The sequence below is a fragment of the Alligator sinensis genome, unplaced genomic scaffold, assembly GCF_000455745.1.
Source record: "Alligator sinensis unplaced genomic scaffold, ASM45574v1 scaffold180_1, whole genome shotgun sequence".
In the NCBI taxonomy this organism is placed as follows: Eukaryota; Metazoa; Chordata; order Crocodylia; family Alligatoridae; genus Alligator; species Alligator sinensis.
The window spans coordinates 367593-382405 of NW_005842640.1; positions in this window are offsets into that span (position 1 = coordinate 367593).

A 14813-nucleotide genomic window follows, 5' to 3' on the forward strand; every position below is an offset into this window, starting at 1 on the left:
AGCAATAGTAACTGTAATATAATTAATTTAATCTGTTTCCTTACGGAAGGAAATAGAGGAAAGTGGACGGTCACCTTTCTGGGGTCACCTGACCCCAGTTGTCTTTCCTGCCTAGTGCAGGGGGCTGCATCCGATGATCTTGCGAGGTCCCTTCCCACCCTTACAATCTATGAATTGCAGGCCAGAACGCTTGCAGTATACGTCAAGAAGTGGTCTTACTACCTGCAAATTGTACTTATCCTGTTTAGAAAGTGAAGGCCTGACTGTTATGGAGGCTGTTTTGAAGATCTTGCCTTATTCTGACTCTGAATGTAACATTTACACCTGCTTTTATAGTGGCCATAAGGGATGTGCAAGATTGGGTGAATAACTTGCAGGCGCTGTCCCAGGTAAGCCCTCCACTTTTTACCAGCTATTCTCATTCCCTTCCCCCCACCCTCCTGTCTCCCGTTCTTTGACTATAGCTACATTCATTCCCCTTCCCCCGCCTCTCTCTCACCTAGTGACCACTTCAATTTACATTTTAACTGACTGGCTTTCTTGCATATGCACTGGCCTCTGGCTGCTTTACCACTCCATCCAGGAAGAGCACAGACCATCTGCAGATGCTTCTTCAGCCTGACAAAGGGTGTTTGTTCCCAAAAGTTTACCAAAAAGAATTTTTCCAACTATTTGAGTTGGTCTAATAAAAGATATCAGATTTACCCAAAGAACCTTGTCTGTCTATGTCTTTAGACCAACACAGCTACAACCTACAACCCTGTCCACAGGCTAACATCTCTTCAGATACTAGATGTGCTGATCAGAATAATTTTTCTTCAGCCCATCATATTCTGTTTTCCCCCCTTTCATCCTTTTCCCCTCTTTCATTGCTTTTGTTTGTGCCTGAGAGAGTTGGTACATCTAGGGGCATAAACTCTAAGGATTGTGGAAGAAAAAAATGTGGGGGCCTGCTTTCCCTCCCGAATTCACCCACTCTTCAGTGCAGTGGAGATGAAGTGAGCTTATCCAACAAGGAGTTGCTGTATTCTTTTGGCTCATCTCCTCTGTCCACTTTCTCCTGGGTGACTCCCTCTTCTACCCTACTGCCTTATGGCTTGGGAATGGAGGAAGCCATCTGGACCTGTCCTACTTGGGAGAGCTGAAAGATCATTAAGATACAAGGTAGGATCACAACGAAATTTTAGGGGAGGTCTGGTAAAAACAAAGATGGTGACTGCAAGGTGGGGCAGGGAAGCTGCATGTGAACAGGAAGAGAGAAATGAATGAATGTTACCTCATCTTTGGAGGACGGGGGAGAAGCACCCTTCCCCCAGCTTGCCCCCATGTTCCCAATCATTATTTGCCTATCAGAGATATTGAAGCACAGGTGTTCTTCCACCTGAACATGGTAGAACCAGTTTTTTATGGTAGAAGAAGCCTTAGTTCTCTCCAGGGACCCTGGTTTTCTCCGTTTAAAAATCACAAATTCTCTGACTTTTAAAAACCCCAAATCCACACTTAAAATGAAACGCCATAGAGATGTAGATATGGTGCGCACACGTGTGTGTGTGTGTGTGTGTGTGTGTGTGTGTAATCAATTGAAAACAATGTTTTATTAATATATTTACTATTTTAAAGCAATTTGGAAGCCTACCAGGGCCTCAGTCACTACAATAAAATCAAGTACGTATACATTTGATATTTGATTTTGAGTTTATCATGGAAATCCTAGCTTCCCCTGCCCACTTCACTCGCCAGGATGCAGGTCCAGGTCCCTCACTCCCAAGACACAGCCCCAGCCCCCTGGCCCGGCTGCTGACCCTCACCCCCTGCCTGCCCAACCCTGCTGGAGGGGGCCTCCAGCTACAAGGGCTACAGGGCCAGGGACCCAGGTTGACAGCCCCCTGCCTCCCCAGCAGCACCCAAGCCCTAGCTGCCACCCACAGGAAGCAGTGGCTACTGTGGCAGAGCAGAACCGGTTCCCCCTTCCCACAGGCAGTCTGGTGGGGACAGGCTGCCTGCTGTGGGCTCGGGCCCCTCACCCTGCTGCCCTTCTCCAGGGCCTCTATGGCCCAGTGGGGCAGAGCAGGGCCAGGTGGGGAATCTCCTTGCCGCTGCTGGGAACTCTGCACCCCCATGGTGAGATGCCTGGTAACAGCAAGGGGCATAGCTCCAAGCTGCTGCCCCCACAGCTGTGAGGTGGGCAGGGGGCACCTCGCCAGGGTGGCGTGGGGCTTAGCGGCAAGGAGCTTTTTTCACCCAGCCCTGCTCTGCCCTGCTGTTCCAGGTCCCAGCCACCAGGCTGCAGAGGCCCTAGAGGGAGAGCAGCAGAGTGGGGGGAGCCCACACCCACCTCTGCCTTGCACACAGATTTAGGAGGCACATGAGCCACCTGCGGTCCCCTCCCCTCCCTACCCAGGCCCTGCAGCTGCACACCCAACTCCAGGCCCCAAGCCTCACGCACTGCCCCAGCTGGGTAGCAGCCCCAACCCCAGCCCTGCCCAACTCCCTCCCTCCCTATGGGGGCCTCAATACTCCCTCCTCCCCCTCCAGACATACCTGTGGGAGCTGCTTTCCAGGCTGCCTGGTGGTCTTGTGCAAGTGTGAGTACGCATACGCACATGGCACTCCCTACCTGGTTGCCCTTCTGCTCCCCCCCCAGCCCCTTGCAGGCAGGAACTCTGCCAGCCTGCAAAGAGCTCTTTGCAAAAGAGGAAAGCCTGCATTAAAATGAAAATTCCACAATTTTCCTGGTTAAAAGGGAAAATCAACTTTTTTTTCTGTGGGGGAATGGAAAACGCAGATCCCTGGTTATCTTTTTGGCCTGTTTCGGCAGATCAGGTTGCATCAGATCTGTTTGATAGTCACCCAGAAAGACCGCCCTTCCTCAGCTCAAGAGCTGGGGTCTATAATCCCTTTTAAGCAGGTGTAGGTGTACTTGGTGTGTTTTCTGAGGGAGGGATTGTCTGATTTGTGTTGTTTCTTGTTCATTTCCCCTTTATAAAACTATCTGTCCCTGGATGTCTGGGATTATCTCAAGATTCAAGGTATTTTAGGCCAGTTTCACTTAACTGCAATACTCCAAAAAAATCTATTAAGTTTGTTTAACCTGAGCTTCATGGTATAGAGTTAAAGAACTTAAAGGAAAGGGTTAAGCTCTTTGTGGTAGTATGTTGTGTTGCTGCTAGGCGGTGTATAGACGTAGCAAGACCACAGGTAAGATTAGTTGCTACCATAATGTAAGTGTTCACTTGCTGCATAATACAAATTCAGTGAAATTTTTTAAGAGCTTTCTCATTGATCTTATTCTGCTCCTGTGTAAGGCAACGGTCATTTTATTGTGAACGTCCATAAAAACAGAGTGGTGCCATTTGCAGCATAACTGAAAATGCTGCCCTTAAAGAGAGAGACAACATGTCAGTGTAATCCCATAAAATACAAAAATGCTTAAATTTAGGAGGAGTTTGGTGGTTTCTTTGTTTAATGAGATCAAATCCAAAATCACCTGCAGCAAGAAAGGGATCTGAAGGAGGAGTAGATGGGATATGCTGTGTGATGTGCTAAATTTACTGCTAGACAAAAGGGGCAGATATGGGACCTAGATGGGCGTGGAATTTTTGTGGGAGATTGAGAAATAAGGATACATAGAATTGATATGAACTGGACAAATGTGAGTTAATGCTGCAGAACTTAGTGGTGTGGAGGCAGACAGCATAAAGTATTAACTTTTATTTTTTTTGTTTGTTTGTTTGAGATAAAAACGGCACCTGGAAGGGCCCACACTCCTCCCCAGCTATGACACTGGCGGCAGCATCTGTGGGTGGTCGCCGACCCCTGGTCAGCGCTCGCCACCACCTCCCACCCCCCCCAACAGCTGACAGTGCCGGAGGCATCTGCGGGAGCTCCCACCTACCACCGCCCTGCCCCGCCAGCTACCGGGAGCACACATCATTCATGATACAACCTCTCTGGATAATCTGTTCCAGTACTTTACTGAGAGAGGTTTTCCTAATATCTAACCCAAACTTCCCTTGCTGCACTTGAGCCAATTGCTCCTTGTTCTGTCATCCACCACCACTAAGAACAGTCCAGCTCCTTTCTCTTTGGAGCCACCCTTCAGATAGTTGAAGGCTGCTCTTAAATCCCCTGTCTTCTCTTCAAACTCTCTCAGCACCCTCAGTTGCATCGCATACAGTCCCATGGACTTGTACACATCCAGTTTTTTTTAATAGTCCCTATCCTGTTCTTTCAGCACTGACCGCTCAACTCCTCCCCAAACCGTGCTGCCAGGTACAATAGCCTAGGAGCTGACTTGGCCTGTGAAGAATGAGGTGAAAAAGGCATTGAATACCTTGTCAGACAAGGCTCTTAGGGTAAATCCGGTATCTTTTATTAGATCAAATCAAACAGTTGGAAAAATTCTTCTTAGCAAACTTTCAGGCACAAACACCCTTAGTCTTTTCTGTATCTGTTGTCAGCTGTGTGTGCAAATAGATACTGGGCTTCAGAAGAAGCAGTGATTGTTACCCCTGGGGCAGGGGGCTGGACTCGATGATCCTTTGGGGTCCCTTCCAGCCCAGATGTCTATGAAATCTATGAAATGAGGAAATGTTTAGGTTTCTAAACTGAACAAAAGTCTATAAATCTCTTCGCAATAGCCTTTTTTTTAATATTTCCAGTAGGTCTTCATATTAGTTCACTGCTTAGCCAAATACCCTCTCCAAATGGAGTTGTTCAACACATTTGCTTGATTTATTGGGGAAAAAAAAGCCACCCAGAATGGAATAGTTTACTTCATCTGCAAGGTGGAAGGACATCACCTAATAAAACAGTAAGGTAATTCTGCTCCTGAGGAGTGTATAAGTGAAGAACAACATTGAAGAGGAAAATTTAAACAGCATAACAACAACAACAAATAAACAGTTTATTTTCCATAATACTGCACAAATACTAATTTAGCAAGCACATAAATGTACTAAAAAATTTGGGAATTTGCCACGGAAGCTTATTTGAGGGTTTGTGTTCAGACTGATTTCATTACACTGGTTTGATTTCGGACTGAATTGGTTTCTGGATTGAAATATAGCTGGAAAGCAATTGTCAATGAAGTATCTAGTAAGGTATAATGGGTTGGTATTGAATGTTTTATATGAGTGCATAATGGAGCTCTTACTTCTAAGGAAAGTCCTACTGCAGACTTCCCTCACTTTTAATGCTTGACTTCACAGTGCCTGGAGATGGACTTAAATGCTCTACTCAGTGGGTCCTGCCCAAACTTCACGACTCTCAGGGGTTGTTGAGTGTTTTGGTCAGTCTTTAATTCCTAGAAACATGAAATCTACTCATTAGAATTATATCCAACCAGGTGGGTGGGAGTGTTCATGTACACTTTCAAATTTTTACATCCTTCTGTGAAACTGTTTTTAAACTGATGCAAATTAGTTGTTACTTCACCTAAGTATGTATACTTTTCTACAATTCAACTTCTTCTATAAAATCAAACCTATATGTGTAGAACCTTATTTTTTTCTTACATCACTAAAAGTACAAGACTTATATATAGTAGTAAATATTCTCTGATCTGTGAACAAGGAGGGTAGCATTGTAAAGAAAAATACTGTTCGTGGAAAATGTTATGTGAACGAGTCAACCTTTGACAAGGTTTTGCTTTGGCATGTGCTGTCTGTTTAAATACTGTGCTATAATTAGTTCTTCTAATCCTAAACAGATTGAAGTAACAAACTGCATAGGTGGTTTAATGCCCAGATTGTATTTAGTTTGTAATGCTAATTAAAGCCATTTCCCTTTAGCATCTGTATAACCATATTGAAGAATGAGTGATTTCTCATCTCCTTGTTTGCTTTTTAAGTATCCTGATTTTTCTCTCAGAACTGAGAATCTTCTGTTGTCTGTACAAAGAAGTGTCTTGGATCATAGAGGGCTAATCATCCTATAGAATTTTAAGTGCATCGTTCCATTTTTTTGGTTTGATTTTTATGGCTGAAAACAATAGTGGGTTTGTTTGCTTGTGGGAGAAGTCAACTCATAGCAGAGGTGCTCAACCCCTGGCCTGCAGCCCATGGTGTCATCATCTGGCCTGCAGGACTCCCCACAGGAAATTTGGAGTGGGGGAGCAGTGCTCTGCTGCTGCGTTGGGTGCTTGATCGCAGGGGAAGTGTCAGGCTGCCGAGTCCAATATGGCTTAGGAGGGGGTGCTGCTGTGCTCTGGCCCAATCTGGTCTGCAGACTGGCCTACACCACTCACCTGGCCCCCAGGCCAAAAGGTTGAGCACCTCTGCTTTATAGTAATCAAAGGAAATAGCCAAAATGGATGCCATTAAACCATTACTCCTATTGTGTAGCCAAGACTTGCCAAGTGTGTTACGATCATGGCAAGCCTTCATATAATTTAGCAATTTGTGCACTACTAAGAATAAATATTTTGTATCCGTGGAGATTCTGCTTCATGGCTGAACGTTAAGATTTATTTTTGCCCACTATGTAATTTAGTCTGGTTTACAATTTTCCTTTGCTTTAGTTTTTTGCCAACAGCTGTTGAGGGTGGGATTTGGTTTACTTGAGGTATTTTTAAAAGCTGTTAATACAGAATTTTTCTAACATGTCACTTAACGGCTTTGTTGTTCTCTCTGTTTTAGATGAGTAGTCTCTGAGAGAGCCATGTTAGATGTAGTCATCTATTTCTCTTGATTGCAGGCTGCATGTTACATAGAAAGCAGAGTAAAGCAATGAATAGCCCATAGTGGGCCTGTCCAACATCTGAGCAGCCAGGTGCATGTTGCACAGGCCACATTTCATGCCTCATATAGCCTTGTCCCCACTACATTGCATCACCCCGCTTACCCCTCCCCCATGCATACGCATGGCCACACTGCACGGGGTCCCCCCTGGCCTTGGGTCCTCAACCCCACAGGCCAAGCTGCCTTGTTGTACCATGCCAGGGTGGGGTCAGGCAACAAGAGATGGAGGAGGGAGGGGGAGCTCAGAGACACTGATGGTATCAGTAAAAGAGTAATGGGGAAAGTAGTGCCCTGATTGGGAGCTGCAAGTTAACCCCTTGAGGGCTGTATGTGGCCCATGGGCTGCCAATTGGACAGTGTTGGCCTATAGTATTTTATATCTATGGCTTCTGGAGCATCACGCTCATGGCAGGGGAAAACTTGTGAAAAATTCTGAAACTTTCTGAAAAATCTCCTAAATGATTCTGAAGTTGTTTTACTTAATAGCTGGTTCTCCACTATGTCTAAACAAATATACATATTTCCTGCAGCTTCACTATAAATGCCATCAAATTCAGGAAAGAGAGTGAATGTTCCTATAGCTAGAAGTGCTGAACAGACCTATTGCATATGAACAAGCTAACAAGTGGCTGCTACACGCACCCATTTCTCTTGTGCTTCTCATTTTCCTTATGTTATGCATCTTTGGCAGCATGCAATGGACCTTGCAGATTCATGCAGCACTTACTCTCTGGCATTTTAACCAATTCTCCATGGAAACATACTGCAGTTTTCTTTTTCTTTCCAAGAAAATACGATCAAATCCTTCAGTCCTTACCTAAGTAATAAAGTCTAAGGAAGGTTTGACAGAGACAGGATTGTAAGAACATCAGTTAATTTGTTGATAAATCAATGGTCTTCTGTATGCCAGGTTTTGCTGCTGCTTCTGAAATTAGTGGCTTTGCCCCATAAACTAACGCACAGAATTTTAGAATAGGACACTTTTTCCTTGGAGCTACCAGGGTAGAGTAAACTGATTCAAACCAGCATGGGAAGTATGGGACAGCATGTAGCTTCTCTTAGTTTTAATAAAATTAAAGATTAAATAATACAATCTCATTTTTGCCCACACTTGAAATAGTTGGAGGATTGGGGGAGGGGAGCAAGTAGAATTGAAACCGTGGAAGAACAGTGACCCTCAGCTAGAGTGCTGAAGCACCCTGGAGTGCCCTGAAACCCTTTCAAGGGTGCCATAAGGTACCATGCAATTTCGGCACTGCTAGGTGTGTATGAGTCACCAGAAAACCTACAGATTTCAAATAGGAATTCATAGTGTGAAAAATATTCTTTCAGAGTTTTGCAACTGAAAAATTGCTTTATTTTTCTTTGAACAGAAAAGTGAAAACTTAAATTTAAGACCTGGCATTTTCCAACAGATGCTTTGAGTGTAAAAAAAGGTTAAGAACCACTGATGTAGAACAAGGCATAGAAATTGCTAGCAATTACTGCTTTTCAAGAGGTGGAGCTGAAAAATATTGGGCAATTTAAGTAAAACTTGATGTTGTCTCCATGTACAAATGTGCATATAGCCTTGTGAGGGGAGCAGTATGTTCTCTGTCAGGAGTAAGTTAATCAGGAAATCCATAATTGGCAAGGTAATAAATGCACATACACATGGAAAAAAATTTGTGTTGAATATTCACTGCTGAAGTAAGTTAAGAAGAAACACGAGAGAGCAGGTGGCAAAAGTTACAGATGCTTGCTAAAAGGAGCAAATTGATCTGAAGTACAAAGCTGAAAAATTGTACATCCTGAATTTAAGGCAGTCAGAAAAGAACTTAGAATAATCCAGTAAATCCATCTGAAAATGTAGGGTGGAATGTAAGTAGTTAAAATATATTACCAAGACATTATTTGACTAGGATTCTACTCTCCTGAAGAGTCTTTTTGTCTAGGAACAGAACTTACACATAAACCAGTACAATGGACCAGAAACTAGTTCAAACAGTAACACAACAGGAGTTCAATGCACATAAACCACTTTCAAAATGGCCAAAACTGATTTAAGATAAACCTGGATGGATGTAGTATCAGACTTAACTGATTTAGACTAAATCAGTTTATTGAACTTCTGTCCCTCCTGATTCAAGTTAACTCAGTCTCCCAGCATGCTTTGCAACTCCCCCACAAACCTACCCCCCCTCACAGGGTGGGTGGACTAGCCTTGGTCCAAGCTGTCTACTCTGGCTGACCAGGGAGGTGTGCTCTAGTGCCACCCCCACCCTTCTGGCCTGGGCCACAGCAGGCATGTGACTGCATTTCCAGAATCAAAAGCAAATGTCTGTTTACTTGCTTATCGGTTCAATCTACGCAGCTTAGACTAACCTGCAAAGATGGAATTGATTCAACCTCAGGCTTTTTGACTGTCCATACTTAGCCCTGATGTTTAGTAGCTGTAGTAGTCAGGGATATGTTTGTTTATGTCTTAGCCAGAAAAACTACCTGATAAAGACTGTGGATCTTCTTTGCCAAGATGAAATATGGCCTTAGTGTTACTGCAGGGCATAATATAATGTAGTGAATTGCAAATACTGTGATGGTGTGCCTTTTGCCTAAAAAGCTCTCTTTGTTCAGAGAAAAATTATATCGATCTCGCAGTTGGGCGGTGGGGGAAGAAAGCTAATTGCATGAGCAAGTTTCTTGCTTATGCATATCTAATATGCTCAAAAATAATCATGTAAATATACAATTTTGCTATACTTATAACAGTTCTTATGAGTACTTACTCTTACGAGCGATTATAAGTCTAGCAAGATTTTATTTTATAGAAGACTTTTTGCATGGCTTTGTCTGCAGATATGTTTATAATGTTTCTGTCAGGATGTGCTAGCTTCCAAAATCTTGTTGCCAGGCAAACTGAGAAATTTATTAGAAGTTTACTTTAAAAGGAAGATGGATGAGTAGGCCACTGGTTCTGGATGTCAGTGTTTTTTATAGTTGCCTTAAAGCTTAGCATCTGCCAGACAAGAAAATTTCATTGTGGTCTTTACAAGCATAGTACATTGCTACACCCAGCTATTTGAGAGCCGTGTAATTTTAATTCAGAGCAGCACCATGTGACTGGGGTTAGAGGGAAATGCACAAGAACCTATTTAGACTTGGAAAACTGTCTATGTGCATTTAAACATTCCCTCCACCTCACAAACAAAAATTAAAGGCTGTTGGTTTTGGTGTGTTCAGTTTTGCCAGGGCTGGTGTACTGAATAGTACAGTACTGTGCCATGCGAGGGGAGTCTGTGTCGAGGAATTAACTTGTGCCTATGCGCCTATTGCAGCTCTGGTTGTTGCAAATTGCAGTTGTCATGGTCTCTGTGATACACCCCAGCCCTCATGTGGCTGGGGTGCCTTTGAGATGCACTTCCAGGGTGCTCTCAGATGTTCAGAGGCATGAACAGCACGTGCCCGTGGAGGCGGGGCGGGGGCACGGCAGCTGCTCACAGGGGGCGGCAACAGGGGCAGTGGTGGGGACATGGCGGCAGCAAGCAGGGAGCTCCCGCAGGTGGCCCCAGTGGTGTCAGCATTGGGGGTGGGGGGTGGCAAGCACTGACCGGTGGTCAGTGACTACCCGCAGACACTGCCGGCAGTGTCGGTGGTGCTTCTCTCAGGGGATGCACCGCCAAGTTGAGCAGGTACATGTGCACCCCCTACGCATCGCCAATGTTCAGAGGTGTCTTATAGTCCTTGCTGCTATCTGCTGTTTGACCACCGAGGAACAGACTGAGATGCTCCAAAAGTTATCTCCCTTACTTATGACAGTTTTATCTGCCTCACCTAGGTCTTGCCAGCTCTTAACAAAAAGGATTTGCCACTTAAAGGAAACATGCCCTTTTACAGGCATGCACTCAGAAAAGATGGATTCTCCATTCCAGAGAAGTAGTCTTTCCATATGGTCAAATGCTCTGTGCAACAGGAGGGACGTCAGGGTCGCTGTGCTCTCCCCTGCCGCCTCCTTTACCGTGCCAAGCAGTCGGCTCGCACCCTCGTATTCTCGCCCACCACGACTTTGATTGTATATATTTTTATAGGGAGGCTGCCTTCCTTCTTCTTGGCCACGGTTGTCCTGTCACCTCTATTTCTTCTACTGTAGTGTGTTTTCTGTACTTCTCAGCCTTATGGGCTATGCGTGGCTCCTACCTCCCCAATACCACGCCCCAAGCCTCGCAGATGTAATAGCTGTTGTTAGGCCTCTCTGTTCGCACCCTCTCTAGCGCTCGGGCTCTCCAGTCCCGTTTCTCTCTCTCTCTCTCTCTGCCCTTCGCTCCAGGGTCTTCTCAACTGCCCCTCTCTGGGGCTGGGGTCTATGTACCCCGTATGCAGCGCCCTCACTGACGCTGGGGTCCCCACACTATTGTGAGTCCCCTATGAGGCCTCCTCCATCCCCTAATAGCCTCTCCCAAACCACCGGTGTAACCAATAGCAAACACAAACAGTAACATAAACACCAGCCTCTTGGCTACCACATAAACATAAGCCACTAGCTATAACTATGCTCAGGCCTACCGGGTTCTCTATCCTACTGCGGTGACCAACGCTGCTCTGGCATCAAGGTGCCTGTAGACCAGTGCATCTTCAGCTGCCAAATGATTTCTTTTTAAAAAAACAGAACTTTGTGGTTTATTGAACAGATCAATTAAGTTCAGAAGTAATTATCTGATATGTTGAATATATACTAGTGAAGCTGATATGGGTGGATAGCCGTTCCAGGATTAAGTTTCTTAATGGAATTTGTGAAACTCTTGTATCGCTGGAGCTGTTTTGATGTTTTAAGTCAATGCTTCTCAAACTTTTCCTCACCATGGCCCCATTTATGACCCCATTTCCTCAGCATGGCCCCTCACTCCCAACTCATAGCCACACAATCCTCTGGCCCTGCTGGTGCCCCTCATTCCAAATCCTCAGCCCCCTACTCTCCCCAGGTGCCCCAGGGCTAGGGCCCAGGGCTCCCTGCCCCCCACCCCAGCAATGCCTGATCCCCAGATGCCACCTGCAGGAAGCAGCAGCTGCCAAGGCTGGAGCACAGAGCCTGACTCCCTGCCCACCACACCCCTGTCCCTCCCTCCCCCCCTGCAGGCAGCACAGTCAGGGTAGAGCCCATTGTGGGGAGGATGCAGGCTGCCCACTACGGGCTTGGGGCTCTCACCCTGCTGCCCTTCCCCCAGACCTCTGCAGCCCAGAGGGCGGGACCTGGCGCAGGAGAGAGCACTGCACCACGACCACATCTGCTGCTCTTGCAACCCCCTTTGGGGTAGTGACCCACAGTTTGGGAACCACTGTTTTAAGTAGTGCTTTCTTACTGCTGGAATGAGCAGGAGAGACAAGCACATAAAATAGTCTTCCTCCTATTACAGTGGGTTGTGGGATTAGTGAATCATCAACAAAGTAAATTCACCATTGCACTCCCTGTCTCTGGAAGACCACAAGCTAGTTTTAGGCTCCATTACTGCTCTGCCTTCCAGTGTATGAACTTTTTTTTTGAGCAGCAAGAGAATTAATCCAGGTAAACTTATCTAAGCACAACCCAATTGCCTAGAGGTGGCCAAAGGGCCCTGCATGGGAGTTAAGTTCTCTGAGGAAGTCTTAGGTTTGGTCATGATTTAAAGAAAGAACAACTTCTGATGAATTGTCAGGATGCTTTTTTGACTCGACATGCTCTGAACAGCTGCTGCCTTCTGTTTTTTGTAGCATATAATACATGATGGATCTCTGGCCCAACAGCCTGTTTACATTGACTCAGTCTCTGAAAAAATTCTCCCATTTTATTGCAAAAAATTGTTTTTTAAAATATAAATGTTGTTATTTGCTGCTTTTCCCCTTGGTGGGTTATATTATTTAAGTCGGTGCTTATATATATATATATATATATATATGTATGTATATATATGTGTGTATATGTATAATTTGTGTGTGTGTATTTATATGTATGTATGTTTCATGGTGTTTAAATGGTCTCTTCTAGAAAAGTGAAATTCAATTCCTCTGCATCTATCCTAATTGTTTGTTTTATTTATTTTAGATGCAAGATAAATATTTTGTAGGAACAGGAAAGTGAAATCTAATTTCACATGAAATAGTATTACAGAAGTAACAATTTAGCAAATTGATTTATAGTTCTATTAATTAACAGAGCAAAAGAGAATCCAAGAAGTACAAGCAAGCAGGCATGATGGATGTCTTCACCTAGGAAATGAAACACAGATGAGTTGATGAGGTAGAGAAACAAATTAAAGTTATTCCATACAGCAGTCTGCAGACTGAGGCAGGATTATACAGTTGGGCAGAGAAGGAACCATGGACTGAGAGTATTGGAAGTGAAGACATAAGTAGAAAGTAACTGATGCCCAGATCCACAAAGACTTGGGCCTGGTAACCACTACTAGAGTTGCAGGGAGATGACGGGGTTAAGCACTTAATAGGAGATGGCCTTCACTCAGAATGCTTAAACGTTATATTCATTTTTTTTTAATTTGCTCACAGACTATGTTTAGTTGTTGGGGCAAAAATTGCCAATGTACAGAGAGCCCCTGCATGGCCTTCGGATGGCCCTTTGCATATGACTTAGAACTTTTGCCTAAGCAATGATTACAAGATGGGATTTTTTGGATGCAGTATAAAGCAGTGCTTTTTGTGTTGCCTTCTTACTTGATAAAAATATTCCTTCCTTTTCATTTTTCTTCTTTTAAACAACTGTTTCTGTGCCTCTGATGTGTGGTAAATGTATACATATTGTAAATGTATTAACAGTTATATAATGGAAAAAATTCACTATAAGCTTCACTCAGAAAAAAGATGGGGATTTAGCTAAGTATTTATTCAATATTTGCTCATGTCTGACAACTCCAATATTTTTCTAAACCTGACCTAAACTTCATGCCACTACATCTAAAAGGATATCTTAACCTCCACCCATATATATGACAACATTGTTTTTATAGAAAGAAATTTATTACAAAAAGAGAGAAAGTAGAAATAACCCTAAAAGAAAGAATAAACAACAGTCAAAAACAATATCTGTGTTGCTTTAAAACTTTGACCCTGTATTTGGAAGTGCCTGCATACTGTCAGCTGTTTGTGAAGAACATGGTTGTTGCAAACGTTTATAGCAACACATGCAATAGCACCATATATAATCGCCTCTCTATGGAGAAGATGAAGGAGAACAAACCATATGTGACGTGTACAGGTTTCCCTCACTTTATGCAGGTTCTGGACGTGCAAATTCACTCTTATGCGATGACCCTTTTTATACCAGAAATTTGTTATATGCGAGGTAAATTCACTTTTATGTGATCAGTGTGGTGGAAGCCTGTAGTCAGCTGCTTTGTGCAGTGCATTGTGGGAGTGATACACACCAAAATATTTTCTCCTGTGTGGATCTGTGCTTCTCGCTCGCTGTCTGCAACACATGTTGCTGTAGTTGCCATCCCCATTATGGCTTCTAAGCATCCCGCTAGCTTATCTCCTACCCATCTCCCTGGTCCACCAGTGATGTGGAGTCTGACACTGAAGACCCTTCACCACCCTCTCTTCACACCAACTAAACATTCACCATCACCCTGTGCTTGTGTGTACTGTCTGCTGTTGGTGAGTACCAACATTGTCTTGTAAAAGTGGTAGAAATGGGTCTGGGGGTCAGTACAGTTGACGTCTTGGCACATACCCCTATTTGTTACATTGTACAGTGGGCTCCCTTTATGCAAATTCAAGTTATGCGCCGTTTTCCAGGAACGCATGTACAACATAAAGCAAGGGAAACCTGTAGCTTATTACATTGCTGAAAAGAGCTCAGATTCTACATTGATTACGCCCCTGCTAGACGTTCAGTAAATGGGTGATAGAATCTGATGCACAATCGACACAATTGTGCCTCCTGCCATGCCATATGTGTATGGGAGGAGGCATGACTGTAGGATCCAGCATCAGATCCAATCATGCCTTATTGCTGGTGCAGGGGGAGCCTGGGATCATGATCCCGGGCTGCCCCTGAGCTGGCAAGTAGCAAGCTCCAGCGGCTTGGGGCCCACAGCCAGGAGTGTG